Below are 21,254 nucleotides of genomic sequence, written 5' to 3' on the forward strand. Positions count from 1 at the left end.
TGGGGATGGGCGGCCAGACAAGTCTCAGCTATGACACTGTCTCTCACTCATCATGAGGTTATGATGAAAATCAGGGCCTTCTGCCAACGCATTTCTGCAAGCAAGTTCTTCCATCCACCTTTCTTTCTGCTCATGCTAAAAGACAGAGAGGAAATGAAATCTTGGATAAAGTCACTCTGCTGAAGGACCCAAAAGGGTGGAGAGAGCATGGCTCTAAATAAATGCCAGCTATGATCTCATTCCTGAACATCTACTGAACAAAGACGAATGAGAAAGGAGTGAGCACACGTGTCACGAGACATGTTTTTCACTGGGTTCATACAGTCACAGAAATAAGGAACATGAACTTTCACCTTCTAGACTTTACAGGATGCCTGTTACTGTCTTGTTAGTCATCAATATATTGAATTCACTAAGTGAACTCCCTTTTTGGGAGGGAAAGCAGAAAGAATAGAGGAAAGCGATGCAAAAAACTCCCAAACATCTTAAGTGGAAGAGCAAGGTCTGAAAAGCAGGAGAACCCATGGGATCCAGAGTTTGGGCAGAGCTGCTCTGAGGCCTCCTTCCTCCCTCTGAGATCTACACCCAGATTTCTTGTATCTGGGTTAGAGAAGAACTGCTGCTTCAGCTAGTCCTCTGACACCCACAGAGACTTTTGCAAGAACTCCAAGATTACTTATCTTTTCTGCTGTCTTGTAAGGACTGTGAGGCTCCATTTCCCAACTGAGTGCTGGAATGAACCATTACGCATGTGTCCTGCTGCTGTTGGGGGTGGCATGCTGCACAGAGGTCAAGGCCACTTACTCTCTGTATTTCTCGATCCCCTGATGCCCTAAGGTGCACTATTACGGCTGCTCTATAGGAAGAGCAGAAGAAAGGAGCCCTGCAAAATAACTCTAGAAAAACAGACTTCTTTTTAGGTGAAGACATAGTGCTTTGCATCTTACCATGCTGGATTGTAATTGTGGGCAGTACTGCACTACTGGAAGCTTAAACATAAGGACAAATCATAATTACCAGTCTTTATTCCTGTTTCAAATGCTAGATGAGCGTTTATTTATTTATACAGGTAATAATGTCAGCGACAACTTCTTGACACTTAAGAGCGTCTCCTGCTGCAGGGTCACAGCTAACCTCACAAACACCAGTGGATGTAGTCCTTCAGCATCCTTGAGAAACAGGCAAAGACTAACAGTTCCAGTAGGTATGAAAACTGAGTAATACAAGATCCGAAATTCCTGTGACACAGGAGGCAGGCAGTGCAGCTGGGCTGTGGCAGGAAAGCCCCACGCCCCAGACCTGGCCTCGGCAGGCTCCTGGAGCAGTGCTGGTTGGTGCCGATGCCGTGTGCTGATGGGGAAGGGGCAGCAGGGCTGTGGTGGGGAGCTCAGGAAGGAGGGAGGGATGAAAGTCCTGCTGCCTGCATGCCCACTACGCACGGCTTCCTCCGGCTGCTGCCTTGGTGATGATGTGTGGAAAGGGCCAGGGGAAGAGGGGAGCAGGAGCCCTGGGGACAGGCAGCCTGATCTGCTGGGTGGCATCCCGGCCCATGGCAGGGGGTCGGCACTGGATAGTCTTCAAGGTCCCTTCCAACCCGATCCGTTCTGTGACTCTGTGAGGCACTGCATGAGATGCAAATGAAGTAGCTGGCAGACAAGAAACGGGCAGCTGTACCACCAGTACAGTTCAGGCTATTTTCAGCACCATCCCTGCGTTAGCTTGGTCCTGACACACAGGCCAGAGCAGGTATTTATACAACAGCCTTGATCTCAAGAGCGTGACCATGAAGACGGTTGAAACATCAAAGGGACTTTTGCCCTTTTTTATCTTGAATGGCACAGTACTGATGGAAATATGTTCTATTGCTAGAGATGAGCTAAAGATAACGCTGTTTGTATGGAATTGGACATGCACTCTGTCTTGTGCTTGCTCTTAAACACGAAAGAGCTGCTCTCTGTCTGCTGCACTTCTTTCCTGCTGAGCCTGGGGCAGATTCCAGTCATTCCAAAACCAAAAACAGTTCTAAGGGTCCAAGATGCAAGCACATCAAAACTCAGGTTTCCTTTTAATTTATTTCCTTTTAGCCTGTACTAACGTGCACAGTTCCTCCTATGAGAAAAAAAACAAAACAGCATCGCCCGGTAAATCTCCTTCCAGGGGTCAACGTGAGAGCACAGAACTATTGTCCAGGGAGAACAAGATTATTTGCTTAATTCAAAACCACTTCTTTTCTCATTAGCTGGCAGAGAATGGGAAGGGAGTAGAAAAACAAATAAATATAATAAATTTAATAATAGTCACAGGGAAAAGTTGAAATGAAGTTAAATAAATGAAGTTTAATAATGATTTTTAATTACAGGGGCTTTCATTTCACTTTTCAAATGGATCTTGCCCTCTGAAACCTCACTATATTTATGAAATAATGAATAATTCAACACAGCTGCACTTGACACTTTACACACCACTGACGCTAATAGCATTGGTGTGATCAATCTGCAGAATGTCTTTCTTTAAAGTTCCTACATCTGGCTGTTAATACAGTTGTGAATCATGATGCCTTTTGCAGTCTCTTAAGTTTGTTTAGAGATACATGGAAGCAGAACTGAACTACCTCCTCAGCTTCTGCGTGCTGACTTACCCGCGCTGGTTTGCACCATGCATCATTTGGGGCGGGGGATGGAAGCATGAGAGTGGTCTTGGAGATAACGACGGGATGGTAATATACTGGCTGTTAGCTTTGGGCAGGGAGAGGAGAACACTCAGGAATGTGCCTGTAGGAGACAAGTGCTTAGATGTGCCCTGACATGCCAGCTGAACAAGTGAGAGTTTTGTCTCTCTTAGGACAATAATTTCTGGAATCTTACAAATGACAAATTGTTCTTAAGATCTGAACAAGGGATGAAAAGCAAGAGGAACTGCCTGCTCATCTACCACAAAAGAAGTCTGCCCCAGACCCTTTTCTTAGAATATCCCATCACCATCAATGCACTAAGAACTGGTTGTTTGCATTCAACAGGGACAAAGCTGCACTTTGCTGAAGAGGGCTCCTCACAGGCTGGCGGGATGTCAGCAAAGCGCCAGGGATGTACAGATCCATACACATAAAAGAAATGAAGAGACTCCCATTAAAAAGCAGCAACAACATAGCAACCTCCAAAAAACAAACAACAAAGACATTCAAACTTCAGAAGAAACTTTTGCAGTGAGTGACAGAACTGTCACCGAGTTTCATGACAGTGAGAGAGGATATGGCTTTAAAGTTCTGCCTTAATCAGAGTGAAGCAGGGGCTTGAGGGAGTAACACCTGCACTTCATACTACTGTTTTTAAGGAACTGTAAAATTACTGCAAAATTGTGTTATGTTACATACTAACCCATTTTTTTTTAGATCGCGTACTCTTATTTCCATGGGATTACATTCTGGGGACAAACTCAAGACATGTATCATTTATGTACATAATTTCGAGGACAACTGAATTTACAGACATTACAGACATTCAGAAACCATACGTGTGCTGTAGACAGTGGTCTGTAAACTGCTATGCAGTTGACTAACTTCATTTGCATGATTCGTTTCACTAGCAAGTTAACATGCAAAATGTTCTCATTCATTAAGACTGACATGATTGGGGTGCCCTGATGTAGCCACAGAGGGAAATGGGGTGGGATTGCATTTCCTGGGGTTCAGAAACTACTCACAGCTTATCAGCAAAATCTGTTTTTTCTTCTCTGCTTTGACATGATGCTTGACTCTGAAATGTTGTTTGCCACGCAGAAGTGCCAGAAGCAGTGCTGTATGTACATACATCATTTCGTGGGTCCCTTCCAAAACCACATTCCACAACTACCAGGTGAGGAGGAGTTCAGCTTTCTTTCATATCCCGCTTGTGGGAAATCCCACAAGTCTTCAGTTTTGTTCAAACTCGGTCACTCATCCCTTTCAACTCACTCTCCTGACAACTAAACAGAAAGGCCCTTTACAATAACCTGTACACTTACCTGTCAGTCACAATTTTAAAAGGTATTCAATCAGTAATGGCTTTTTCATTTGGGCCTAATGCTAGGGAAAAGCCACGGGTCTCTCAGGAGACTTCAGTTTTTATTAACCATTTGGAAATTTAGACATGTTAATGTAATTTGGAAAAAAAATATATTGGAAGCTTGTGCTCTCATTTACCTGCCAAACCCAAGAAAGAAGTAGTATTAATGCTTACCAGGTAACAATAAAATCTCCTTAACGACTACAGGAAAGAAATCTGTGCTGAGAGCCCTTAGGCATGCTGGAGGGGAGAAGAATCTGCTTTGTGGTGCAATCTCTCAAGAAGTCCCTGTGGCTGGCTCGGAGGCTTTGTAATGTTTCCCTGTACCCAGCTCAGAGCTATGCCCTGACATGGAGCAGAGATTGTGGCTTTGGATCCTTCCTTAAAGCCCCCAGCACTGGACCACCAACTCCAGCAGGGTACTAGGAGGGAGAACAAAGCACACTGCCCACAACATTTTGGATTTAACTGTTTGCACTACTTTTTGCAGGATGACATGCTATCAAAACAGAATTTCACCTGTTGCAGGGCAGGAAAACAATCTTGCTCCCAAGGTTTGGCAGGTGAACGCAAGAAAAGACCAGATGACCTCCAGAGGTCCTTTCCAGCCTCAGGTGCTCTTTGCAAAGGTTGGAAATGTCTTTCTTTCAAAAAAAGCAATAAAAAGCAGGATTAAAAAAAAATAAATCTGCTTCTATAGAAATTGGTGTTACATTTGCAATTGGTCTTATTTGTCTTCTGTGTGAAGTCATTGTTAAAATCTGGTGGAATGCTTTGAATGCATGTAAACTACACACTAACTGATGATTCTATCATTAATTAGGGTTCTTACATTATTACGGCTTGAGTTTGTTATTTATATCTTTGAAACCAGTTTTAAATGCTAATAGCAGAAATAACTTTTTGGAATGTCCTCCATACTGAAATACTGTATCGGGTACACAGGCCCCCTCAAGAGCCAATGTCAAGAATCTCTTTTCAGGCAGGGCTTTAATCTTACAAAACCAGAGGTGCTGTTGTGTTTGCTAGCAGTTATTCACCTGGTGCTAGAGCTGACATCTTGCTAGGCTTGTGCAGACCTAAGTATTAAGCAAATCCCAGCACCACATCTCTGAAGTCAATGAGACAGCACAACGTACTGCGGTCCTGTGACAGTTTAAGTGCCATTTCACTTACAGAGACAACACTTGCTTTCCAGGAGGGCAAACTTCTGGAAAACTGCCTTTGGCTGCAAGTTGAGTACATGAAAACTTCCTTGGGAGGCAAGCTTTGGTGCTGCATGCACCATTTAGTTTCACTGCAACCTGATTTTTCCTATCCAAAGGGAACAAAAAGCAGAAAATCTTGACTGAACAGACTTTGTTTCTTTTTTCTCTTTTGTTCAAAAGAATTGCTGATGTCAAAAAATGTCAAAACATAATTAGAGAGGTCTTTCCTCTTCTTCTGTATGCTTTCTGACAGTATTTAATCATTACCTCCCAAATTACTTTCAGAATGATGGCAAATAAATTGGGGAAAGAAGTGCACCCCGGGACATGCAGCTGCTGGGGATAATGCTGAAGCCTGAGCCGTGCCCAGGCTCTCTGGTTTCAGTGGGTCTTTCACACGTTTTGGCACCCTCCTGAGAGGTGATGGATGGCTCAGGTGAGGTCTCACCCCATTTTGGTATTTCAGTAGAGCCCATCATTACACAAGCTAAATGGTCACTGGTCCAATGTACCAACAGCAAAACAGACTCCACACATGCCTTAAATGTTGAGACATAAAAATGGGATGAAGGACATTGTCTTTAAGGAAACAGCAGGTTACAGCCTGAAGGCAGCACTAATGAAAAGATCAAAACCCAAACCCAAACCTATCAGTGTCTGATCTTTGACTGCAAGGACTCTAACAAAGAGCTACCCTCATAGGAAGAGCTGCCACACAATGTAGCTTCCAGAAAAACTAAAATGAAAGCACTAGCAGGAATTCGTAGCTAGTGTCAGCACTGTGTGATTGATGTGCTTTGATCACATGAAGCGGAATAAGAAACTCTGTTTTGAAATAAATTAACAGAAGATAAAGCACCATGTAGTGCTCCATTCTGGGTTCAGCACCTTACCGGACTGTATTCTGCATCACCTCCAAGTGAGAGAAGATGAAGTTGGCTTCCCCCTACTTTTATTTTTCCCACCTGGAGGCGGAGGTTGCTGCAGGCAGCTGCAATGAGCCAGCACTTGAGGGATTCACTTCTGGCAGACAGCAATCCTTGATACCACTGAGCTGGTTTCCAGCCATGCCTTCCCCCTTCCTCCCCCCAGCCCGCTCTCTGGGCTAGCAGCGCTTGTCACATCCCATGCATCTCGTTAGGCTGGAAGCACTTGGAAGCAGTAACTGTCTTGTGAAGTACCTAGCCCATCCAGGGTGCCATATAAATCAAAACAATCACTTCATCCGATGGAACTTTGTCTTCTGTCGCTAAATGGAAATGTCAGGGAGAAAACCATGGGGAGAGAGGTTTTGTTTTTTTTTTCCACACCACTGAAATTGCCTGGGCCTGCAGGATGGCACGTAGCTTACTCTTATGGGTTGCTAAAACTCTTTTCTTTCCTCCTATCCCTCTAGCGAGTCTTTTTCCTCATCACTTGCAGCTCTGTGCTTCAAGCCTTCCTCAATGTCCCTGCCTCTGAAGTACCCCTCAGAGAAGCCAATCCTCCCGAGAGACTCAAGGCGTGCAGACGAGGGGCTCGGGGTGGGACAGTGGCCCCCGAGCTGCCTGCCCTGTGCTCCTGGCTGCCCGGCCCCTGCAGGTGGGCTGCCTGCACCCCAGGGCAGAGCAGTGATGCTTCCCATACCAGGCCTGGGCTGAAGGAGCTCTGTCGCACAGCTCTCCAAACCTCTTGATTTTGTAAAGCAAGGGAAAAGTTATCAGCTGGCCTACTGTTACCGCAAGGATTGTGGCGCACAAGCAGAGGCTGCATTTTTCCTCCAGATTTCAGTGAGAATTTAGGCAGATTAGATCATCCCCCACTCCATCTTCTCTTTTCATACACATGTACAACTGTGCCTGGCCACACACTGGAAAAATTAATAGGCTTGCCAGCCAGCTGACAGCACTGTACAACAAAACTTGTGATCTACCTCGAGGTTGTCTGGAATAGGGCAGTTTGACTCTCCAGTTTCCAGATATAACAAGACAAGGAAAAGACTGGCCTGTTGAGGAAGCAAAGTCTGGGGTATGTCCTGACAACACTCTTAGAAATGCTAACTGATGAAATGACAGACTGCTCAGGTGGAATTCCCCCTTGTGGACCATTTTTTAGGCAGTTTCATCGCCAACTGGTCCCTGCAGAAAGAGATCATTGAATCATTTTTAGGGATGGAGAGCACAGAAATTGTTTAGCTGTTTGATGGGACACTCCGAAATGCACTTTACCACCAGGAGAATTCAGGAATTGGGATCTGTTTTCATAGATTTTTCCAGGATATGCACCCTCGTCCTACCATCTCTGACAAATTACAGGCATATCACGCATCTTGTTTCACATACTGAATGCTTGCAGGCAGAAAAGGGAATGAGGATTCCCATTCTTCCACGTATTGTCAGTCAGGAAGCAAGCCAGCTCTGCACAATTAGACTCTCCTGCTAGGGAATGCCAAACATCAGATCTGACCTGCTAAGTGGCCAGAAGAGTGAGAAAGTCCTGAGGATTCTCAAAAGATGTTTGCAGAAACAAACACAGAACCTCCCATTTGTTTGCTACAGGATTTCCATCTGCCTCTCCCTGTATCTGCATAGTGGACAATGCGAGGAGTCGAGTGTGCTGCGTTACTACTTTTCCTTATAAAGGCTTCTGGGTTGGTGAATGAGGACACTACGACATACGTGAAAGGAAGAGTGATCTGCTGGCACCGAATCATAAATTTTCTGGAAAGTTTTGATGAAAGTTAATGAGAAATACATGCAGTCATGGTCAGATTAGCCAATACTGACTCTCTTGGACTAGTTACCAGATGAAATCATGCCCTGGAATGCAGTCTGCTATGCCAGAAACATTATTTCTTTCTGGAATTCAAATTTTCAACCCAAGAAACAACCACATACTGTCTAAATTGTAAATACCAGACAAGATTGTCACGTTTTAAGCATGTACTGGAAGTTAAAGGAAAAAGGAAAACAAACAACCCTTATGCCTCTTTACCTAGCTCTGTCAGTTTATCCAAATATTCCTTTCAGGGTTGCAAAATAAAAGGCTAACACCTTTAAAGACCTGGCTGACTTCCAGCACTGACAGAAGTCATGCCTGGCTTATTCTGCTCTGCTGCCATGCTTTCTTCAACCTGAGGGGTCTTCCAGCATGGCACCAGTGGGGAACACATAAAGAGTGAATTTCACATAAAGAGTGAATTTCTCTTGATCCTGACTCAGAGAAACATCAGAGCTTATCACAGTCCCATCCCCACTTGGAGTAGAGAGCCTTTAAGCAGTTAAATAAGGATATTGCACAGGGAAGGTGAAAAAAATAATAATCATTTTGCTAATTGTAGAACAAAGAATACTCAGAGAAAGCTGGTGATTCTGGATCTATTTTTTTACAGATTGCTGGGAAACTGCCTGTGAAGCACACTGCAAACAACAGTATGCTATTTCTGGTCACCTATTCAGAAAAATCAAAGCCCAAAGGTTTTCCAGGTTGTTCTACATCTATTTGCATGAATGGGAAGTAATTTACAGGTCGAGGATGAGAGGTAAGAAGGAAAGCAGGGAGCAATCAGGCTGCTGAAGGACGTGCCAATCCACACACCATGAAAATGCTCCCCTGTGCACAAATGGATATGCTGTAATTCCTGTCTTGCATTTACAACCCTGTTGGCTTTTCCTGTATTTGGGAGAAAGCTACTAGAACATGAACACAGTGGGGAAATCACCGATATGGGTCCTACATCTGCTTTCAGTATGGTATTTGTTTTATGTGAACACAGTCACAGTGTACAAGTTAAAATATGACACTTCTCAGTGGGCATGCAATATTCAGAGGCTGCCAAGGAGTGATGTGGGGCATGGGGCAGACCTGTCTTCCACTCTCTTGTGCTTGGTGGAGGGATGGGGAGAGCAGGGATGTCACTGGGCTGTGGAGGAGCACATGTATTGCTGCAGGAGCTGCATGGTGGAAAGATGTGCTGTGGGGAGTTAGGCTAAGAGAGTCTTTGGGGTTTCCACAGAGGTGGATGGAACTGACCTGCGAACATGTGAAAACCCACAGCTCTTTCTGTGAGACTTGCTTGAAGCCAGTGAGAACTGTGAGCAGGGGTAAGGCAGCCTGACACAGCATTCCCAGTTGCTCTGCCCTGGCCCAAGTCAGCTACTGTGGCACTCGGTGGAGTTTTATCAGTTATTTCAATGGGAGGAGAGCGATGCCAGCACTGAATGTTACTTTATTTCTGGCTATGCCTTAGGAGGGACAGGTCATTCTTTACATTTACCTCTCTGTATTACAATAAAGCACTGTACAAAGGCACTTAATCTTCACTTGGGCCAGCAGGAGCTTTTTGCACTGATTGGTATGTCAGCGACGTGCTGTCTCTGATACTGAAAGGCAGTGATTTCCTTGCAGCAAATATGCATATATGTCATGCAAGCGATGTGTTCGGAATAGGGAGACAGTAAAGAAGGAGAAAAGGGAGCCAGCAGCAATCTTGCTTATCTGTGCTGTGCTGTGCTCACAGTCCAGGAGAACTGATATCTGTATCGCTGAGATACAGCCTCATTCCTCTCGGGACCGCAGTAACTATCTTCACATGGAAAATAGCTAACAACATGCTACATATAAAAGAGCTTGCCACAACTGATCCTCAACCGCTCCACTTGAAGACTATTAATCTAATTTCTTCATGATTATCTTTTCAGAAATTGGATCCAGCTGTTCAGCAGTCTTCAGTGGGAGGTTAATGAATATTGCTGAGCTTGCAGAACATAATGTTGAGCTTCAAAAAAACTTCTGGGTTCATTTTTAATGAAATGTTTTAAATTCTTGGCTTTTATCTATTTTGCAAGCTTCAGAAATAGCCCTGACACTCTTTTAAGTTGCTTACTTGATATTTTTTCTAAGAAGAAACTCAAAACACATGTATTAAAATGCATCATACTGCTGCCCTTTTAGCCCACACTGTACGCGAAATTCAAAGCCTTCCTTATCTCATTTCCATGAAAAATTGATACGGCTCCAATATTTCTTTGCGAATAAGTAATACTGCGAAGAATCTACAAAAAGTCCTATTTTCTTCTGAGTTCACAAGGGGGAAAAAAGGAAAAATAATAATAATAAAAAAAGACTCTTGGAGGAGTAAGGGGCAGGGATCATACATGGGTGATGTATTCCCTCAGCGCCACTTCTGACTGCTGCTAGGAAGAGGTGGCTTTGGTTGGATGCACCATGGCTCTCCTCAGCCTTCTCCCACACTTGCCCCTTCACTAGTGTGCAGTCTCAGGAAGCCTTGCCTCAGCATCCTTCACAAACAAACTCCTCCTGCTTTTTTCCTCTTCCCTGCTGCTGTTTTCACAGAAGGAGCTAGAGACACTGGGAACATGTTGGTTCAGTGGCCCTGCCCCGCTAAGCAACATCCACAGAAAACATTTGGGACTTTGCTTTGGCTCTGGCCTCCCTTCCTGGACTGCATCTCCGGCAGGGCCCTCTCTTCCTGAACTGCTACCAAGAAAAGAGCATTAATTGGCTTCATTATTTAGCCTTAATGTAGAATGCTCACCACTTACACTGATGCTTGCCAGGTCTGTGATCAACAGCTACTTTTATCTTGCACCACCACACTGCATTTTTCCCCCAGGAACAGGAAGGCAGTAGCGTCCTGCCCTGACTGAGCACTGTGCTCCTCCCAGCCCAGGAACTGCTGACGTGCACGTGCCATGCAGCACAGGATCTCTTGTGAAGATGTCAGACAGAAACCTTCGAGTCCCCACGCCATACGATACAGACTTTATCTTTAAGAGACCCTGACTAGTTTGGGTTTCTTTCTCACTTCATGGGTGACTTCTGTGTCACATCTCCAGCGTGGACTTGTGCCACATAATTCTAGTACCCAAAAGTTTACCAGTGGGGTCTAGTTATTCACCTGTAAGTATATCGTTAATATTTCATCCTATTCATCTCATCGAATGAAAGAATGGTTGAGCAGCCTATCAGACACTCTTGACTCAACTCTGTTTTAATTCTCTGCTCTCCTTCTCCATTGCAGCACTACCTGTAAAGTTCAAAATGAGCCCTAATGGGTGGAGACGAGCTTCTGTACAAGCAGCAGCCCTCCCTTGCTCACCTCTGGGACCTTCTCCTGGCACAGCAGCAGGAACAGCTGTGCTGTTCTCTCAGACCAACTTTTCATGGAGCCGTCTTGCCAGCCTTACACCCCTACAGAGCCATTTTGCCAAAGAAGCCAGGAACAGAACTAATCTATGCTCATATGTATTGCTTTTGTGTTTTCCAGCACTAGGCATTTGCAGACAGACCTTTGTGACAAGTTTATTCCTTCATACGTTTATATCCTAAGCAAATGCTAACAGGATAAATGTGCTGTCTGCTTCAATCCCTGCTTGCCTATTTCTCTCCAAAATAGTTCTGCAGGATCTGAGTGCTCTCTATGGCAAGCTGCTTGTCTGGTATGTTTATCTCACAACGAAACACTGGTGAATACAAAAATGACACGCTACCTTTTTGCAGGAAGAAATAAACTGAACTTCAGTCTGGCTTTGCCCTTTGCTGTTTAAAATAATAATAATAACAACAACAACAACAATAGTAACAACAATAATAATAATAGTAAAAAAGAATATGTACTTGGTGCACAGTCCCAGTGACTTTTAGGCAAATCCACTCTTGCATAGATCTGCTGTACACAAGAAGCATTTTTACATCAGTTTACTATCAACAGGAAGCAAAATGTTTGAGAAATGCCAGAAAAATGGCTTCATGAAATCTTGCAGCCTCATAAACTAATGCTTTTAAGCAGCTAAGCATGGGAAATGTCTCAAATGAAACTAAGCGATAGCTCACTGTCAGATGCGCTGACAGGACAGCGCAGTGCCTCAGCCACAAGAAAATCCACCCTGCTATCTGGTTAAAAGCTGCACTAGGCTAATTATGAATCCAGATAATAATTGTGAGAGGAAGATGGAGAGACTGTTCCTTGCAAGTTGTAAAATGCCTTTATCCCACAAGAAACTCCTCTTGCAGCTCTATGGACACATGGCCTTGCATTCAAATGGCCTGATTTCCAACTCAGGCTCTGTGGCAGGGCTTTGCTGGCTCGCTCAACCCTAACTTGTACTCTGTCTTTTAGAAGTACAGCTTTCATCACCAAAACCAAGATGTGAGTGGAAATGCAGGCTATCAAAAAATAAGGCCGAGATTAAGAGCCAGCTTTACACAGCTGCCTTTGGAAGAGTAACACTTCTCATATTCAGACTACAGGGTTTGTGCTGTGTTGAGCTCATGCTGCATAGCACCACGATAGATCTCATATCTGGGGATGTACCATCCTTTTCCTAGTTTGCAAAGGCCACATTTTTAACTTGGAGTGCTAGAGGGCAACTGTGGACTTCAAAATATTGCAAAGATTTGCAATGGAAAGGTCTCATTAACTTGTATTGCATTCTTGCAAATTGAGAAATGCAGCTAAAAATGCCTCTGTACGTAATATTCTCCTCTGCAATACTCAGGATATCTGTACCAACTGCTGTAACAGTACTTGGCACTGCAAATGTAGGCTCCCATCTCGCAGTGTGATTGCTGGATATTGTGGTATTATAAACATTGGCAAGGACATCACAGGTGGAAAGAGACTCCTCATATATAAGGCTTAAAAAGATCTTAGCACTAAATTGACATTTAACTACTCTGTAAGGTTAATAAAATGCCTCACGAACGGTATGTATTTTAAGACCAGCTCTGACACTCGAGAGCAGGCACGCACATTTTTAAAGATATAATGTACACTTTGATTCCGAGTACACATAATGCTTTCTGTATAACAGAGTTGACTTGTCCTCCACAAATATTTCGGAGGTAACTTCAAAGGCCAATTGGAATTTCTTCTATGGAAAATAGGCAAACTCTAGGATTACACAGAGGGAGCGCGACCCAGCTCGGGGGAAAGCTCATGAAGTGCCAGGCTCTCCTTCCAAGGTCACAGGCTCGTGTCCAGCCTTGATGGATGCTTCTACCTAGTGACTGATCAGAGCTCAGTGTAAACTGGGGCACTCTAATCCAGTCCCTAGGCAACAGATATCCATATTAAAAAACAAACCCTTACACAACGTGGTGGACAGTAACCAGCAAGGCCAGGAGAGATGCAAAGGAATGAGGACATGCAAATTAATGACCACTTTGACCTACATGCATCCTCATCATCGTAATAGCTCAGCTAATGTTCTTAAAAGGGCTTCTTCATGCCAAAGAAGAAATGCTCTGCTTAGGACTGCAGGGAAAACAATTTTTCTTCTTCCCATAATGAGTTTACATGGAGAAGAAGGGAACCCACTACACCATGCACCAGCATTTTCAAGGCAATGCTTCTCAGCTGTCCTGCATTTAGACAGAGGAATGACTTACACTCCTTTTGGCCCCAAGGTCAGCTGAAGTAGCTCCCACCACCCCTCCTACCCAGTGATGCTTATTTCCACCCCCAAAACACTGCTTTCAGCGGTGCCAGAACAGCTGTTTTGTGGGGCTGAATGCTGGGCTTGATCAGGCAACTGAGCCCAGTTAAAAATAACCCAGCAAAGAAGTGCTGCCTCAAAAACGCTGGTGCACGCGCTCCCTTCTTCTGGTCAAACTCCACTAGCTATAGTATTGCATCCCTTTTGAAGATTAAAAAACAGGCTCAGAATAGTTAAAACTGATACCCAAGAGACTCTTCTAAGAGAAGACACAGAAATACCACACTACGGAGTATCACAGTCCATCTCAGCACAGGAAGAGTTTATTAAACCTCCAGGGCTACATATCGAAGCACAGACACCCACACAACTCCCACTCCGACTTTGCTCCCTGTTTCAGAGGTTTGCTATGAAATCCTGTGCAGGGCAATGTGACACCTGATGATCTGCTGTGAGTAAATACACAGCAGCCAAAGTGACCACCCATGGGACCTTGAGCATCTCCATCATCAGAGGTTTTAAGAACTTGTTTGATAAATATCTGTCAGGAGCAGTTTAATTTGAATTGATCCTGTCTGGGGAAGCAGGATGGCCTAGATGACCTCGTGTCCTTTCCAGGTCGATCTTATGCAATTCTGGTAAAAGCACAAAGAGAGAAGCCTGATTCTAATCCCAACCCTGGTGATGACTTTCTATTTGTCTTTGCAATTATCACTGGCTTCTCAGACTGCTCTACTTGCTAGAAAGCAGGGATTAAAGCACTTCCTCATTCACATGAACATATAAAGTACATACACAGACAGAAATACATACATGATGTGTATTGCTGGCTGTACTTATTTATATCTACAACCATTTATCTAAAAAACATACACGTATCATTTCTGTAAACAAGAGTCATTGCAGACAGTCATGAAAACAGCAGATGAGAATGAAAATGGAAAAGAAAAGCATTAAGGGTAGAGATACCATAACAGTAATTCCAGAGCTGCTAGTCATGACTGCTATTTTTACAGCCGGGATGGTCTACATGTCAGACTAGTCACATTTTTCTTACTACACAAATGAGCGGTTACGACTCCCGAAGCCAGAACAAATAACTGACTGCCATGGTGTGTTGTAAGCATCACGTTCCAACACATCACGTGTATCACTGGTACGCCTCTTCTGTGCCAACATGTGCCAAACTGAGTAAAACATAAGGTCTAAAACAAAGGAAATATTCTATAGCGTGTGTTGTACTGAGAGAAACCACAGGAAAGGGCAGACATTCACATCAAAACTTCTGCGTAAAGGCCACAGAAGGCAAAAAAAAGCTAGCTGCAGCTTAGCAGCTGCTTTTCAGTTAATTCCTGAGCAGAGTGCTGGCTTGAACTGAACTAAACCAACAGCATGCAGCAGAAACAGAAACCAGAAGGATGTTTCTTGGCTTGACTGTTTAGCTCTTCCTTCAGTGTGCCCCATGCCAGCAACCGAGTGGTAATAGATGGTCTTACGTATTACATATGAAATGTAGTTTGCAAAAATATTTTTTACATGTACAAGTACACTGTGTCGGATTCATACATAGCAACCAGCCTCCATTCTCACAAAATGCAGGGTAGCCAAACCTAATAGCTGCTTGCTGAATTGCGTTCATTATATCTCAAAATATGCTGCTGCTCATTGAAGAGGATGCATAAAGAGGTATCACAGGCACATTCATTGGGGCCAGCTGAGAAATCTGCTGTCCTGCGTGCATCTACATACATTATCTGTGACTGTGCAATATCTGAATATGTATAGACAAGTTTTAAACACCATATAACTACTACACACACACATTTCTGGGGAGATTAGACGTCTGCTCTCAAGAAATGACAGAAAATGATTGGGGAAAATTTATGAAAACTGAAATAATCACCATGCAAATCACCAAAGTGGGTTTGAGATGCAAAGGGATTTAATTCATCAATTTGCACAGATTAGGCAAAACTGAAATTCACTGCATTAAGAGCTCCTATTTATTTCTTAAAACCTTTCTTGGCTAGGAGCCATTAGGTACTTGTAAAAGATTGGAATTATTGGTGTTTGATGGGTTCTCCTGAAAGGATCGGAAGGGAGAAAACGTCAGATTTGAGTCATTAGGATCATCTTCTTTTAACTTCTGTATTTTACAAAAATATACTTTTAAAAGCATAAATAGATGACAAATTGCCTAACCATCACCTAACATGATTCCTGGCCATTTTCATTCTCAGCAAGCATGCTTCCAGGCAAACCGCCTGCACTTTGCAAGTGTTCCTCTTTATTCACACTGACACATACCATAGGCTTAAAGATCCATTTTACAGACCCTTTTGTTTTGTCCTGTCATGTGAACACTCAACAACTCTTCCATAATAGCAAAACAGCTATTACACACCACTAAGCTAGCTCCCCTTCCTTTTAACATAACGTAAGCAGGCAGGCTTGATTCCATATGAAGGATGAGCCACACTGACAGCAAGCCACCGTTCATTAGGCTGTGTGCAAATCTTCCTCAGGCAACACCTGTCAATATTCCTACAAAGCAAGCATCAAATCTTCCCTGCTCTTCTTATCCCACACCACTGCTATTCTCCCCCTAAACATCCCATGTTTTGATGATGCTGCTTTTACCAAAACCAGTGTGGTTTCTGCAGGATGCTTCTTGGAAAAGAGCTAAAATCTTTCTAGCCGATTTGATTTACCTAATCTCTGTTTTTATTGGGCAAGAGATTAGCACCCTAACACATTTCATTAATTCTGTATCAGCAGACCCAATTTGCTGATTGACTGAAGTTATTTGATTTGCAAGTGTTGAGGAAAGAAATGCTTCTGTTGACCTTGTAGTCCAACAGAGAAGAAAAAGAGCGACCTCTGAGACAGTTCTACTACACAGAAAAATGCCCAGAGTAGCCAAAGCAGTAATTCATGCTCTTAAAGGTAGTTAGTTTTTTAAATTACACTTGCAAAGACCTGCCTAATCTTATATTTTAATAAACCCTTTACTCTGTCTTCAGTACTGCTTCTTCTCGAAAACCATGACTAATGGCACTTGAGAAATAGCCAGAACTCAAAGGGCCTGATCCTGCAAAAACTGATCTTGGTAGGTGAGATGCCTTCCAGGAGTCATCACGCACAGGATTGTGTGTGAGAGTCGGGTAACTGCTTATTCCAGAAAAGTTGGCCCAAGTCTAGTTTCTTGCATTATTTTTCCTCTCCATTAACCCATGAACCTGAAAAATGGTTTAAATTGTTGCCTATTATGTCCAAATACAGGATTTCTTTATGTTGCCAGAATTTTGTAAAAGACTCTGAATGTTTGGTATGTCCAGATTAGACCACCAAATTCCAATGTAACAAACTTAAAAATCCTATTGCAAACAGGCTACACATGATTTTAAGATGTTAACTCCTCTACAGTTTCCTCATCTATCTATGACGCATTAGAAGTGCAGCACTGTTTATCATAGTTTATACAGGCAGTAAAAGAGAAATGGCTAAAAATGTGGGTGAGACGAAATGTGTTTGTCAAGAGCAGTATTAGCCATAGACAAATGGCTGAATAATTCCACTATTTTGCAAAACAAACACGTTAACCTTTTCTCCTTGTTTTATAATTTATATCAGGCGCTAACAGTGACTAAAATGTACCTAAAATTTGTTTGGGTCTTTAAGGGTTGGGATGAAATGTGCACAGGACAGTATTTGAAAGCAACGCACAGTGCACTTGGCATTGATCAGATAAGGACCAGTTCTGAGCAGTTTCTTGCACTGCTGGAGGCTCAGATCTATTCTAGAGATTGACATGACTAAAGCATCCACATAGATTTTATAAAATCAGGCAATAACATAGAAGGAATCTTGCATGAAGTAAAAAAGGTTCTCTTCCTTACCTTGAGAAGTTGCAAAGATACCACATGTGGCTTGTACTTTCTGGGATGAACAAATGAAGTTTAAATGATAAGGTTTTCTGAGTTTTCCCTTTTATTTTTATTTTTATTTTTTTCCTAAGCTTTCCTTCCCAGATACTTATAATACAGATCTTCCCTACTTTCAAACATCATGCCAATGCCAGAAATTGTGACAGCACAAGAATCAAAAGAATGAAAGCAGAGTGACTAAGACTCAGTTTAGGCTCTTTAAACGTTCTAATATTTTGTTTAAAACTCCAGTAGTTAATGAGCATTATTCAGAAGGGATGTCCTCGTTAGCAATTCAATAACACTACTTTTTCAGTTATCAAGCAGGATCATACCCATGCTTGAATACCTAGGAGCAAAAATGGGTACAAGCCTAGAGCATAAGAACGTTCTTTGAAAAGGTCACTTTTAACAGACATTCCAGAACTCAACGTAGTGCAGCTGTGCTACCTCTCCCAAGAGTCTAGAATGCTTTCATTCCTTTTAAATATAATTCTAGGGAACTAACAGGCCTTATTTTCTCCTCAGCTTTGCAGAGACCTACATGTTGTACTTCGCTGTCAGTATACAGGTACTCCAGTTTTAGGGCATGAACAGCATCCACATTTGGACATATATTCTAATTGCCTATGAGGGGATAACAAACTTCCTAGCCACATGAAAGAGAAGCCTACCTCTCTCTGTTAACAATATAAAAAGCTTGAAGATGGATGCTGTGCTGTTACTCTACCTGTGATGGTCCAAAGATACACATCAGCCCCGATTAAGAAAAAGTTAGTATGAACACACATTACTGTGTTTAAGCACCTTCAGAAACAGGGACATTTTGGGAATTGCTAGGCAGAATTCAGTTATGATTTACACATGCACAGTGCATTTGCAAATTTCCCCTCTGCTTGCTGCCCCGTGTAACTGCAGGTGCTGGCTGGGGCCCACCAAGGCCCTGTGGGTGCAGAGCTGGCAGCTGAGGAACCAGCTCACTGCCCAGACCCCGTGCTGCTGGCAGGGAGCCTGCTGACACCTCTGCCTGCTCCCTGAGTGCTGAGCTGCCTGCCACGCGTCTCTTTTTGCACTGGGCTTTGCGTTTGTCCTCACCTTTTTGGTTTCTCCCTGACTAACACTTCGCAGCCAGCAGGGATGGCTTGCAGGTTTCCCTGTCTCCCTCCCTTCAATATCCCAGCCCAGGCAGAAACTCTGTTTTCTTTAGTGCTTAAATCTCCTTCCCCAAAGTCCACTTAACTCACCATGTTAACACCACTAAAATCTATTAACAGCATTATTCCAAGGTAGAAGTTTGCTGCACATTTCAACTTCTTTGCTCTAAAAAAGAAATCCACCCATTGTTGGAGGGAGATGACAGCAAGTATTTTCAAATAATCACAGTATTTTGAAACTCTACAGCTTTTGGAAAAACTGTAGGCATGAGAATGACTGGTACATAACCAGATCACAACTCAAGAGGAAAAGAGCATAGGATGCTTGAAACCACATTTCAAACACAGGAAACAGACTTCCCACAGCAGGACAATGAGACCACAGTCAAACACCAGCAACAGGGTACTCTTGAGTAACTGCCTTAACCTCTCTGAGTGACAACAAAAAATAAACTTAAAAAAAACCAACAGGTGGTGGGGGATGTTAGTTTACACTGCGATAATGTAGGGATTCAGAACAGAAGCTGGGAAGGGCTGCATTCATTCATCTTGGAACAGCTGAAAGGAAGAGTGAAAAATAAGCAAAGGTTTTTCTAGATTTGAGAACCCTCTCACTGTTCTCTGCAAGCTCACATGTCTGCTCTCCACTATGAAGTATGGGCAAAAATTATTAAAACAAACAAACAAACTAATGGAAACGTTCAGACAATGCCAAAGGATTGTTGTTAGCTGAGCAGGTCTCCCTCTGCTCCATATGCCATTTGGGGACCCTGCTTCTGGAGCTGCTGCTGTTCCCCTGACCTGCAGAGCTGCAGCTGCTCAGGGTTCTGGTGCGGGCCTGCAGCGCTCACGGGAAGAGAAAGCCTTGGGAGGAGCCGGCAGATCTTCCCCTTGCTGCTCCTCGGGAGCAAAACAAAGCACTGCATTTATTTGTTGTTCCTCTGCAAACAGTCGTGCTGGGGGATGCAAGGCCTTGCCAGAAACCTTGCTGTCACGGCTTTTCTGTTCCGTAAAAGAAAGCATGTGTACTTGTGCATGTGTGTCCACATGTGCTTGGATGGAGAGAGAAGATGAAGTAATGATTCCCCCTGCTTCCCCAGGCCAATTAACATTCCCTTGGAGGTTTTTAATTAAACTGAATGTCCGCCCAACAAAGAAGGCAAGTCTGGGAGGTTGACATCACACCTCCTTAAAAAACACACACAGACACACCTCCCAGATAAAGGCTATTTATTATCTACTCGAGAGACTCTCTGGGATTCCTTCCCCTCCTTTGGCCTCTCTATGGCCAAAGAGTCCCTTTCTTATCTGTCTGACAGGTCCATACAATGCTTAATTGACTTGCCTGGGGTCTTGGTTTTTATTTCTTTGGGGGAAGCAGGGCCTGGGGGTGGTGATGGAGAGAGATCCTGTCCTTTTTGCTCAGAATGAAAGGACTCCCATAATAATGCCATCCATTTGCAACCATGACCCCCTAGAAGATACTGTGCAGACAACGGTTTTCCTCACAAGGTTAGCGGGAGCTGGGAAAAACACAGTATTGAATTCTCAACTACTTTGGCTTTTGTTTTCCTAATGCTATTAAAAGTCTAGCGTTCAGCAGACTGAACTCCCCAAACACTGACGCTGGATTTCACAAACACCAAAAGCTTCAGAGAAGTCGGTCCTGCTCAGCTAGAAGCATGGCTGGCTGCAAACACACTTTGGACAAGTAACAAGAATCACCGAGACACCCAGAATCCCACGGCATGAGCAGTGGTGTGGCCATGGGTAAGCAGCAGGGAAAGCTCATGGAGCTGCCGGCATGAACATGACAGCACTTCAGCCCCAAGTGGCTGTGCCACCGCTGTTGTGCTGCTGAGGAGATACCTTCTGTTCCTTCCGAGGAGCCTGGGACTGATGACATTTTTCCCCAGCAGCACTGGATGGCAGCATGGACCCTGTGAACGGCGGCTGACGAGAGGCGCGGAGCTGCCGCAAGGCTCTTCCCTCACATCTGGGGACACTCGGCCTCACCCTGCTGCAGCCCCACACCGGGCCTCATCTAATGTCTCACCAAGTGAGGACGGCATGTCGAGCCTTTATCCTTAAAAGCACATCGAGTCAGCACACAAGTTGCAATCCCAGCTTTTTTTTTGGCACGTTTAGGGAGGCAACTCCACTCACTAAGGTGCCAGTCATACCCCAAAGCCAGTACGATGGCAAGGAGCAGCGAAGGGCAGGGCCTCTGCGGCAGCTGAGCCGCCATTTCAGCTCACGAGGCCTGCAAACACGTCCTGAGCCATGAGGGGCAGGAGGCAGGGGCCAGAGGCAGGACTGTAAGATACTTCCTTCACACGAAGGAGCACTGCAATATATCACAGAATCACAGAATCATCTTCCGTAGTGATTACATGTATCAGTAAGCATCCCCCACCAGGCTCCCCTCTGCAACAGCCACTTGCAAAACTTTGCCCTAAATCCAGCCTTGGTGGCTGCATGTGGGAAC

At 43.9% G+C, this 21,254-nt stretch overlaps 1 protein-coding gene across 1 annotated transcript in view; it reads right to left on the bottom strand.

Moving 5' to 3' along the window:
• The window catches only part of HS6ST1 (heparan sulfate 6-O-sulfotransferase 1), a 183,462-nt gene that overhangs the window by 37,416 nt on the left and 124,792 nt on the right, over positions 1-21,254 (bottom strand). The gene's annotated exons all lie outside the window — the stretch shown is intronic.

Source organism: Anas platyrhynchos, chromosome 9 (genome assembly GCF_047663525.1).
Source record: "Anas platyrhynchos isolate ZD024472 breed Pekin duck chromosome 9, IASCAAS_PekinDuck_T2T, whole genome shotgun sequence".
Classification (NCBI taxonomy): domain Eukaryota; kingdom Metazoa; phylum Chordata; class Aves; order Anseriformes; family Anatidae; genus Anas; species Anas platyrhynchos.